Source organism: Nicotiana tabacum, chromosome 2, assembly GCF_000715075.1.
Source record: "Nicotiana tabacum cultivar K326 chromosome 2, ASM71507v2, whole genome shotgun sequence".
Classification (NCBI taxonomy): domain Eukaryota; kingdom Viridiplantae; phylum Streptophyta; class Magnoliopsida; order Solanales; family Solanaceae; genus Nicotiana; species Nicotiana tabacum.
The window spans coordinates 72,006,941-72,019,428 of NC_134081.1; the positions used below are offsets into that span (position 1 = coordinate 72,006,941).

General features: G+C 38.2%; 1 non-coding gene across 1 annotated transcript; it reads right to left on the reverse strand.

The window, feature by feature from the left end:
- Nucleotides 1–5,217: 5,217 nt before the first annotated feature.
- On the reverse strand, nucleotides 5,218–5,324 carry LOC142173869 (small nucleolar RNA R71). The gene has a single exon (XR_012703233.1). It is a non-coding gene; the product is annotated as a small nucleolar RNA R71 (small nucleolar RNA).
- Between the last annotated feature and the right edge of the window lie 7,164 nt (nucleotides 5,325–12,488).

Here is a 12,488-nt window from a genome sequence, read left to right on the forward strand (position 1 = left end):
GACTTCGGAATGGTTCTTTGCATGTTCGAGGACGAACGTTTGTTTAAGAGGGGGGGAAATATAATGACCCGACCAGTCATTTTGAGAATTAGCATTCTATTCGGTAGATTAAGGTCTCGAGCAGCTATGTATTGTGTATCATGACTTGTGTGTGTGGCTGGGTTCGGTTTTCGGATGATTCGGGATTGATTTGGAAGAATGATTCTTGTTTTAGAAGTTTAAGTGATAAGAGTTGATCGGAGTTTGACTTTTGTGTAGACGACTCCAAAATGGTATTTTGATGATTCCAATAGCTGCGTATGATGATTTTGGACATAGGTGTATGTCCGAATTTGGATTTGGAGGTCCGTAGGTTGATTTGATGTATTTTGGCGAAAGTTAGAAAATTAAAGTTTTGGAAGGTTGAGAGGTTTGACTGAGAGTTGACCTTGTTGATATTGGGTTCGGATTGCGATTTTGGGAGTTGGTATAGCTCCGTTGTGTCTTTTGGAACTTGCATGCAGAATTTAAGATCATTCCGGGTTCGTTTGATATAATTCGGCGTGAGTCGTAGAAATTGGAAGTTCATTAGTTCATTAGGCTTGAATTGAGGTGCGATTCGTAGTTTTGATGTTATTTGATGTGATTTGAGGCCTCGAGCAGATTTCTGTTATGTTATGGGGTTGGTTGGAATGATTGGATGGGGTCTCGGGGGACCTGGATGTGTCGGACGAGTTTCGGGTCATTTCCTTGTTGTTGAAGAAGTCTGGTTCTCGCGATTTCTAGTTGCTTCTGTGCGTTTTTACATTGTTAGGTTTTCCGCTTCTGCGATTTGTTTTGTGCTTTTGCGCTGTCGCAGGAGCGACTACCGTTTAGCCGATGCGGATCTTTGTTTGGTAAGCTGTTGTTGCAAATGCGAGCCATTGCTCGCAAATGCGGCTCTTGGCCCGCAAATGCGGAATCCCTGGGCAGCTTCATATAAATCGAGGGTTTGGTTATTTTTATCATATTTTGAGTTGTAGACCTTAGTTTTGGGCGATTTTGGAGGGGATTTCCACCATTTGGATTGGGGTAAGTGTTTTTGAGCTGGATTTGATTATATTTCATGATTTCATCTTTGTTTTTATCATTAAATTTGTGATTTGAATTGGAGAAATTGAGTATTTTTATAAAGAACGAAGCTTTATTATCCAAAATTATTTCCTATGGTGTGGACGTGGGCGCGGGATTGACTTTTTTTGTTTGACATTTTAATTTTTATTAAAGATCGAAGCTTTATTATCCGAAATTATTTTCTATGGTTTTTATTTATGATATTAAATTATTTTGGCTAGGTTTGAGCCGTCCGGAGGTGTGTTTCACACAAGAAGGTCATTTTAAAGTATTTATTTGGCTATCTTGAGGTAAGTATCTTGCCTAACTTTGTGTGGGGGAACTACCCCTTAGGATTTGAGTTGTTGTACTATTTGTGTTATGTGAAAGCCGTGTACGCGAGGTGACGAGTGCGTTCTCATGTTTTATATGTGGCAATTGATCGGTTTAGACTCTTAGGCTTCTTTCATGTAATTATTTGGAATTGCTAGCACATGTTATATCTTTTGTTTGTCATGTTTACTATTACATGCTTTATTTGAAGTTGTTGTTACATGTCACATCCTTTACTTATCAAGTTTACTCCTATGTGCTTTATTTGAAATTGTTACCTCTTTTATTATTATGTGACTTCCTTTATTTTTGAGTTACTCTTAATTGAAATTGTTGTTACATGATATCCTGATGTTTCCAGTTTATTCTCATGCATTTATACGTAATTTCTAGTTGGTGCCATCTCTTTCATTGTTAGCATATTTCATACACTAGAATCCGAAGTTTGCCATTTCATTGAAATACCTTCATTCTTGAGTTTCTCCTTGAGCAATTAATTGAAGTTGAAGTTATTGAAAGTCATTAATCTATTTTAATAGAAGTTGTGTTCAAAGTGGGTGTTGTCCATTTTTGAGTTACTTTCCCATTCATTTTGTTATTTTTGAGATTCTATAAACATTGTGTTTGAGCCATGGGTTATTTGTTGTGCAAATATTGATATTGTTATTTCTTTTGGAAAGATTATGGCCTATGGGCACTCGTGGTACGAGTTGATATGTCGTGTTGTTGTGAGAATATGTGAATTATTGTGTGGATTGGTTGTTATTATGCGGAGCATAAGGGTGACATCTCACCGTTGTTGATTATACGGAGTGATACGGGTGGCTATTGTGTTATTGTCCCAGTGGAGCGATAAGGGTGGATATTATGTGGAGTGATACGTGTGGATAATGATATTGTTAGGGTGGAGTGATATGGGTGGCTATTTTAGTGATACATGTGGCTAATGATATTGTTAGGGCGATGTGATACAGGTGGCTATCATAGAGATAAGGATGGCAATGTCAAGTATGATGTGTGATGGCCTGGGGGCATTATGTTGATGATATTCACGTGTTAGTGTGATTCTCCTTTTGTATGTCATACACCTTACGTGACTTGTTGTGTTTCTCTTAATGAGCTACTCGATGTCTTTGATATTTCTTTTTGACTTGGGTTGTACTAGTACACTCGCACAAGCATACACCATAGCATGCCATTTATACTAGTTCGAGAGTATGAAACTTAACATTTATTTATCATGCCCATGTGTTCTTGTATTATCTGATTTCATGTTGATATTGAGCATGTGACCATGCCGGGCAGATTGTGGTTGTGAGCCTGTAATCATGCTGGGTGGATTGCGATATTGGCACATAAGTTGTATGTGCGGTTGTGATTAGACATGTGGACACAAGGCACCATGAGCATATGATTATGGTTGAGACTCGTGACTTTTGATTATAACATGAGGTATCTCGGAGAAAATTCATTTTGAAATTTGTGCTAGAACAGCTTGATTAATTGGCTGTTATTTGTTTTCCTTATTTGGTTTCAATTGGTACTTCACGGTGTTCTTATTACTTTACTGTTTATATCACATGTTGATTCTTGTTGCCATTTACTGATTCCTGCTTTCCTTTTTAGCTTTATACTTCTATACTGCACATGTTATTTTAACTAGTAAGTTTCTTGACTTGTACCTCGTCACTACTCTACCGAGGTTAGTCTTCATACCTACTGGGTACCGACCGTGGTATACTCATACTATACTTCTGCATATTTTTGTACAAATCTTGGTATTGGATATATCAGACTCAGGCAGAGCTAGCTTATTGATCACGAGGATTCAAGGTAGAGTTGCTTCGTCGTCGTAGTCCCTTGGAGTCCTTTCCTTTCATTGTACTGTCAACTATTTATTTGAAAAGTATTGTATTTCGATCTTTTAGATCTTTTCATGTATTCAGTTAGAGTTCATGACTCTGTATTACCTAGTCTTGGGAGGTTGTAGTTATTATTGCCTCATAGGCTTATTTCACATTTATTTAGGTATTTTATATAATTCTCTGATTTAAATATTCTTGTTAAACTAGCTTAATTGTGGTAAGTAATCGACTTACCTAGTCTTAGAGACTAGGTGTCATCACGACGCCTGAGGCAGAATTTTGGGTCGTGATAGCGTGGGCGCTACTTGTGGCACAGAAATCAGAACTTCAAAATCCCTTGTCCTAGGGCAAGCGCCCCACGCTACCCTGGGCGCTGGTGACGAAAATGTTTCCTACCTCGATCGGGACAAAGTTATTTCGACCCAAGACACCCCCCAACTAGTATAAAAGCAAGCGTAAACCTATTTTATGAGGAGAGACGCCACTTGGAGAGAAAAATACACACGCGGAACACGTGGGAGCAAGGATTATCAATTTTTCTTCATCTTTCTTAGTATTCTCAATTATTCAACATGTGAAATTGTTTTGATTTTATCATGAGTGGCTAAAACCTATAGTTCTGGGGTTATGATTTAGCCATGAATATTGTTGTTTAAAGTTGACTTAACCTTGATTACAATTTGTTAATATGTGATCGTTTCTTTAATTCTGTGATTAATTATTTAATTATCTGGCCAGCAGTTAGATTCTATTTAGTATCTATGCTATGCTTGGGAAAGCTACGTCTAGATTAGAGAAGAGTTGAAGAGGGCATGATCTTAACTCTGAGTGGAGGGCGGATTTGTGGTTAGGATAGAAATATACCTAGTCACCATACTCAATTAAATATTATAATTTTAATGCATTCTTAATAGATTGATTCCATAGGAATATAGGCGTTAATCTATTTTGAATAGGCGAGTAGTAATTCGGGAGAATACTACGAGAGCAATTATTCGATTAATTAGCAACCATGAGCGAATTGTATAAAAGGGAGAGTTAATTAGAACACAATAGGATTGGTGAATCGATCACAACCCAGGAATATTTATTTCTACTAAATACACAATAATTATTTTGTTGCTTGATTAATTAGTTACTTGTTAGAATTACTGCTTAGTATAATCATACTTTTGAACTCTGATTGACTCGACTGAATAATAATCTTGGTAAAACTAGTGGGTAGTTAACACAAGTCTCTATGGGTTCGACACTCGATTTATCACTTTATTACTTGTACAACCACGTACACTTGCATGTGCGTTAGGGAGCAGGAAGTTTTTGGCGCCGATGCTGGGGACTTGAATATTGACTTCTTTACTAGCTTTTACTTTAGTTGTTTATTTCGTCAAGTCTAACGTTTCTTATTGGTTGCTCTGCTCCCAGGAACTTTGATTGAATACGAAGGGTCACAAGCCAGGATAGACTTCAAGTCTTTGACCCCGAACCTGATAGAACATTTCACACAAGATTGAGAGAAGCAAAGGACACTAATAATCTTTAGGCACTTATTCAATTGACTGTGAACATGGCAGAGGAGCAACATATGGTTGTTCAGGAGGTAGTGATGCCCAGCATTGCTAATGTCACCTCCAGCATCGTGAAGCCCAGAATCACTAGACACTTTGAGCTAAAATAGAGCATGATCCAGTTACTACATGCAAATGGAAAGTTTATGGGTCTTCCACACGAGGATCCACAACAACACATTCTGAACTTCTTAGAGATTAGTGATACTTATATCACTAACAGAGTCACTCCAGACTATGTGAGGCTCACACTATTCCCATTTTCTCTATTGGGCCAAGCAAAGCGGTGGTTGAAGGCGGAACCAACTAATTCTATTACATCATGGAATGATCTGGCAAGAAAGTTTTTGGCACGGTTCTTTCCTTCAAGCAAAGCTGCAAAGATCAGAAGTGAGAGAGTCGTCTTCAAACAGAAATCGGGAGAGTCATTATATTCAGCTTGGGAGAGGATCAAGGGGTTGCTAAGAGATTGTCCTCATCACAACCAGATAAATAAAGTGTTAGCTCATACCTTCATAGAAGGGCTACATCTATAGACAAAAATTATGGTGGACATTGCAGAGGGAGGTCAAGTGTTAGAGAAATGTTTCGATGAAATATATGCATTATTGAACAAATTCTCTAAAAGTAATCCTGATTGGTAAGGAGAGATGGGCAGACACAAAGTTTAAAATTTTGTGGGGGTCCTCGAGTTAGATGTTGGTTCTGTATTATCAGCGCAGGTTGCCACATTGGACAACCAAGTCAATAAGATGACCTTGGTTATTAACAAGTAACAAGCTCAGCCAGTGCAACAGGTTCAGATATTTTGTGAAGTGTGTGGAGAGGGTCACACGAGCGACTTATACCCAGCTAATCCAGAGTCTGGATGTTTTATGGATAATGAAAATAGGTGCCAGACAAATTAGTATGGGAACACTTACAATCCGAACTGGAGGAACCACCGAAACATCTCTTGGGGTGGAAACCAAGGTACACAGAATCAGTACATGCCACAAACCCTGCAACAGCAATATAGAGCACCATAGGCTGAGCAACCTAGTAACTCGACGAGTCATATTGAGGAGATGCTAAAGAAATTGATGGCTGACCAGCAGGCCCAAGCAGCAGCTATGAGAAATTTGGAGTGACAAATGGGGAAACTTGCCAGTGCCCAAAATACTCGACCAGTTGAAGCTCTTCCAAGCGACACTAAGGCTAATCCTAAGGCTTCTATTAATGATGTGTCATTGAGGAATGGGAGACAATTAGAAAAAGTCCCATCGAAAAAAAGAAAGCAAGTGACCTTTAATGAGAAACAGGCCACCATAGAAGCATAATCAAAAAAAGCAAAGAAGTCAGAGAAGCCAGTTGAAGAGGCGGTGGCAAAGAAACCCCAACCACTAGTTGCGAGGCCACCACCTCCGTTCCCTCAGAGATTGCATAAAGTGAAGGATAATGTTGCTTATAATTTTTTTTGATATTTTGAAGCATGTGCAAATTAATATTCTGTTGGTAGACATCTTTCAAGAAGTGCCCAAATATGCCAAACATATCAAGGACATAGTGGCAAATAAGAGGAGGTTGGCCAATTTTGAGACTACGACACTCACTGAAGAATGTAGCTCAAGAATTCAAAGCAAGCTACCTCAGAAATTGAAGGATCCAAGTAGTTTCACTATCCAAATCTCGATTGGTAAGCACGCATTCGGGCGAGCTTTGTGTGATCCTGGGACGAGCATCAATTTAATGCCGCTATCTATTTTTAGACAGTTGGGGTTGGGTGAGCCGTGCCCAACTACGGTGATTTTACAGCTGGTTGATGCTCCATTGCTCATCCTGAAGGGGTGATTCAAGATGTGTTAGTTTATGTGGGTTCTTTCATATTCCCTACTGATTTTATTATCTTAGAATATGAGCCTGATCAGGAAGTCCCATTAATTTTGGGGCGTCTATTCTTAGCCACGGGCCAAGCTATTATTGATGTATGTGAAGGAAAGATGACAATGAGAGTGAGTGATATAATGTAGGTATTCAAAGTGTATAAAGCACTCATATTGCCAGCCCACTATGAAGAGATATCCATGATTTCTGTGGTGGAAAATGATGTGACTTCATTGGTGAGCCCCATAGATCCTCTTGAACGAGTTTTGATGGGGGATGAAGAAGAAAGTAAAGATGAGATGGTGGAGGAAATTGAGCAAGTCCTTAACATGTCTTGCATGTATGTCCATGGGCTTGGGATATTTGAGGAGTTGGACAGACCTGTTACTCTGACCCCCCCCCCCAAACCATCTATTGAAGAAGCTCCAAAGCTAGAGCTCAAGCCTATTCTAGTGCACCTGCACTATGCCTACTTGGGGAATTCTAAAATATTGCCAGTGATTATCTCATCTACCTTGACCAATGTGCAAGAAGAAAAGCTACTAAGAGTGATTCGTGAGCATAAAAAAGTTATTGGGTAGACAATTGCTGATATCAAGGGAATTAGTCCATTATTTTACATGCATAAAATTTTTCTGAAAGATGGACACCCCCCTATTATTGAGCAACAAAGGAGGTTAAATCCGATTATGAAGGAGGTCGTGAAGAAGGAAGTAATTAAGTGGCTTGATGCATGTATCATCTTTCCTATTTCTGACAGCAACTGGGTGAGCCCAGTGCAATGTGTGCCTAAAAAAGAGGGGATGATTGTTGTAGAGAATAAGAAAAATGAGCTAATTCCTACTCGTACCGTGACGGGTGAAGAGTTTGCATTGACTACAGAAGGCTCAACAAAGCAACCTGCAAGGACCACTTCCCACTTCCATTCATTGACCAGATATTGGACAGGTTGGTTAGGCATGAATATTATTGCTTCCTTCATGGTATTTGGGGTACAACAAGATTGTCATATGCCCAGAGGATCAGGAGAAAATAACTTTCACGTGCCCTTATTGTACTTTTGCTTTCAAGCGAATGCCATTTGGTCTTTGTAATGCACCGGCCACTTTTCAGAGTGCATCTTGGCAATTTTCTCTAATATGATAAAAAATTTGTAGAAGTCTTCATGGATGATTTTTCAGTCTTTAGGTCTTCTTATGATGACTGTTTGAACAATATGAGCATGGTGAGGGAGCTATATGCAAATTGGAATGAGCATCAGTTCATGTCGTGGGTTCAAGGAAAGGAAGTGCCATTGAATAAGGCATCCTTATACAAATTCTTAGGAGTTGACTGCCTTAATCCGAGGAGGCTGCAAAAGTTTGTCAAGTGTCCCAGCTACCAGGTATTCATCACACTCTTTGTGACATCGATTCTAATGCAAAATGGACAAGGACTAATGGTGATGCATATCTTGAGATGATCCGATTTGACTTTAACCAAAACTGCCAAGGTGTGGCAGAACTTTGTGCAGGCCAGACGGATATCGGCGGAGCATAACAGTGAGTGCACTCAAGCCCAGGTGTGTTTGATTTTTTTCTGACAATTGGGCGACCCATCAATGTGGGTGAGATCATGTTAGGAGAGATGGCCCGCACACGGTTTGGGAGGAAAGTAAAAAGATTCTGCTTTGGCAACCTGTTGACGCAGTACATGCTCTCACGTAAGGTACCTGAGTACCCCGGTTATGATGAGGTGGTGGAGGAACCAAAGGGATTGATGGACATTACTTCCTTGTTGGAGTCTACGTCCAAGCTGATCTAGGCTATGCAGAATAAGAGGGATGAAAACTTCAACAGATATCTATATAGCTCCCTGAATGTGATAATGAGCAAGTTGGGCGTGATGGATGAGGAGCGTATGCATCTACGCAATAATTTATCTAGTTCTTCAAAAGAAATGTTTGGAATTGCCCATGGAAGTTCAATTCACCTATCAGAGGATGAAAACACCCACAAGGGCTCAGATGATGAGGGTGATATTGATGCTGATGTCACGGAGCCAATGGCTTTAGTGCCCTTGGGAGCGGATGATGATGAGCCCGAAGCTTCGACTGGTGGGCGTTCTGAGGATGAAGGATTTGAGTATGACCCCCATGGGTCTGACTAGCAAGGAGTTCTTCTTTCCAACTAGCTTTGTTTTGAGTTTTTATATGCATCGGGTACTATGCATAATATAAGTGCGGGGTGGAAAAACTACTTTCTGAATTGCAATTGTATAAACTATTTTTTATTTTATTAGTTTTTCTTTTAGAACTCGTAGTAGACATAGTCTAGTTAGTTAGCAGTAGTCTAGTAAAAAAAATTAAAAAATGAAATAGAAAACAAATCAGAAAAGGCTCGGACTTTTTCCGACGATGGATCTTTTGGAAAAAATTTTTGAGGGACTAAAGTCCGATTTAAAATACCAAAAGATTTTTTTTGGATAGTTAGGTAGTATACCTTGGTTTTTATTTGGGCGCCGGTTCTTTTCCAAGGGTGTATCTTGAACCGGGTATTTTATTTTTATTTTTTTAGGAGTAGGATAGGAAGAAAATTAAGTTGCTCTAAGATGCTTGTTGACATGTTTGGTGCTGGCACATTAGGCTATGGCATGCGCTCTGTATTCATGTTATATTTGATTTGAATTGGAATGCCTAAGTAATATAAATAGCCTACCCTATGATGCCTTTTCTCAGTTGTTTGACTTGTATGTCACCTAGTGCATTATTGCTTAAAATTTCTCTACTATATGTGCTTGCTTGACTTGAGAGTAAAACATAACCGTCTTGATTGAGTCATGTGCAATGTGTGTGTGAGGATTTGTGATATTTTGTGCTATCCTATATAGTTTAGAACTTTCCATGTGTGTTAATCGAAGCGAAATCTTTAAGTTGTGCTGTCTAGGAGATGACGTAGGAATTTCTTTGCTTGATCATTGATGTTCTTGTCACTTACAAATAAAATGTTCCCATTGCTAGCCCCTTTGAGCCTATAGACCTTTCCTTTGGCATCCACATTACAAGTTGTATTCCGATTTTGTTCTTAATTTGAGCTCGTTGAACCTTTACCTCCAAAGGCATTTAGTCGCTAAAAGACGTAAGGTGAGAGATTGGGAAGTAGCTTTCGAGTGAAACCATGGAAGGGCCCATAAAGTGCACTAAAATTATGAAAAATATCACTAGCCGATGAACCTTAATATATGGAGTGTGTGTAACCAAAAGAAAAAGAGAAAATAAAATTGCAAGAAAATATATACAAATAATGTTAATAGTCAAAAAGAAGAAAAACACACACCTCTAATCTTACTAATTCGTGCTAGTGGGATGTAGAAGTGCTTAATTAAAGAAAGGACTATGATGTGTATGGTTTGTGGCGAGTGAATTGGTTGAGAAGAAAACATGCTCGATTCTTGAATGTAGTGTATTAAAGTGCTTAGGAGGATTAGTCACTATTCTCAAATGTATCCTACCCATTCCTTAGCCTACATTACAACCTATAAAGTCCTAATTGATCCTAGACTTGGCTAGCTTAGATTAGTAGAAATGTACACTACGGGCAAGCTTATGGTATGACCATGGGATGCACATGAATCTCTTTGTGAGAGTGAGTGAATTTTATTCAATTGTGTGATATACTTAATTTATGTTCAAAGTGATACTTGAATGTGTGGATTATTTCTATATTCTTCTCTTGTTTGTTAGTGAGGGAACATGACCTTATGAAGGATTGGTAATATTGTTAACTTCTTTTGTTGGGTGAGTGTGCGAGTTGAGGGTGCTTAATGGTAACGAGTCAACTCTTGAGGTAAGGTGGTTATGGATAGGTTGTTTGAATTGGTTGAATTGAATGTTTATACTTGGACATGTTTAAAACGGGAAGAATGTGAATTTCGTATGTTCATGCTTGATTGCTTGGGTGTAGTTAATAGTCTCATTGCTCGAGGGCGAGCAAGAGTCTAAGTGTAGGGTGTTGATATTTGGCTTAAAGTATGTATATTTATAAGCATATTGCCTGGCATTTTACTCATGTTTCGTAGATTTCAGATGTGTAATGTAGTAATTTGTGCTAATTCGTGATATTTTTAAATGTAGGAATCATCCGGAAGCAATGTGGAACGAAGGTGCGTAAGTTGAAGCAAAAAGGGAACAAAACGAGAAAAATGCCACAAAGTAGCGCCCGGGATAGCGTGGGGCGCTACCTGTGACACAGAAATCAAAAATTCAAAATCCCCAGCGCCAGGGCTAGCATCCCACTGCCCTGGGCACTGGTGACGGAAATTTTTCCTACCTCGATCGGGACAAGGTTATTTCGACCTAAGACACCCCCAACTCGTATAAAAGCAAGCATAAACCTATTTTGTGAGGAGAGACGCCACTTTGAGAGAAAAATACACGCGCGGAACACGTGGGAGCAAGGATTCTCAGTTTTTCTTCATCTTTCTTAGTATTCTCAATTATTCAACATGTGAAATTGTTTTGATTTTATCATGAGTGGCTAAAACCCATAGTTATGGGGTTGTGATTTAGTCATGAATATTGTTGTTTAAAGTTGACTTAACCTTGATTACAATTTGCTAATATGTGATCGTTTCTTCAATTCTATGATTAATTGCTTAATTATCTAGTCAACAGTTAGATTCTATTTAGTATTTATGCTATGCTTGGGAAAGCTACGTCTAGATTAGAGAAGAGTTGAAGAGGGCATGATCTTAACTCTGAGTGGAGGGCGGATTTGTGGTTAGGATAAGAATATACCTACTCACCATGCTCAATTAAATATTGTAATTTTAATGCGTTCTTAATATATTGATTCCATAGGAATATAGGCGTTAATCTATTTTGAATAGGCAAGTAGTAATTTGGGAGAATACTACGAGAGCAATTATTCGATTCATTAGCAACCATGAGCGAATTGTATGAAATGAAGAGTTAATTAGAACGTAATAGGATTGGTGAATCGATCACAACCCTGGAATATTCATTTCTACTGAATACACAATAATTATTTTGCTACTTAATTAATTAGTTACTTGTTAGAATTATTGCTTTGTATAATCACACTTTTGAACTCTGATTGACTCAAATGAATAATAATCTTGGTGAAACTAGTGGGTAGTTAACACAAGTCTCTGTGGGTTCGACATTCGATTTATCACTTTATTACTTCTATGGCCACATATACTTGCGTGTGCATTTGGGGGTGACAATATACTATTCAGTTGAAAATAATTTTTCAAAGTTGAACTTAATAAACTTTTTCTCATTTCACAATGCCCAACAAAGATTAAATATATTAGTTGTATTTTCAATCGAAAAGAATAATAAAAGAAATTGGTTATAAAAAAAAATAAGTAACAACTTTGGCTCAATAAGCTAAAAGAATAAATTTCAAACAAACATATATTATAATTTTTAAATAAGTTTAAGATTTTTATTAAGATAGCTTTACGCCGCCAGTATTATTGATTAGTTGCCCTGCATGCAACATACATTTTTGGGAGAAGTACAGAAATGTCCAATTTAAACTCAAACTTACTAACCTCTAGCCCAAAATTAGACATTTATCAAAAGTAGCCAAAAAATAGAGATACACGCAAGGAAGGATTCTTCCATCCGAGAATCACGCTAAAGATCTTCCTTCCTTCCTTATTTTTAAGCGTATCAATTTCATAGAGACCTACATTCTGTAAATCACGGCCTTATCTCCCAAAATATTCTCAAAAATTTCACTCAAAAATCGATCAATTTTACTGTAGAAGCGACAATCTC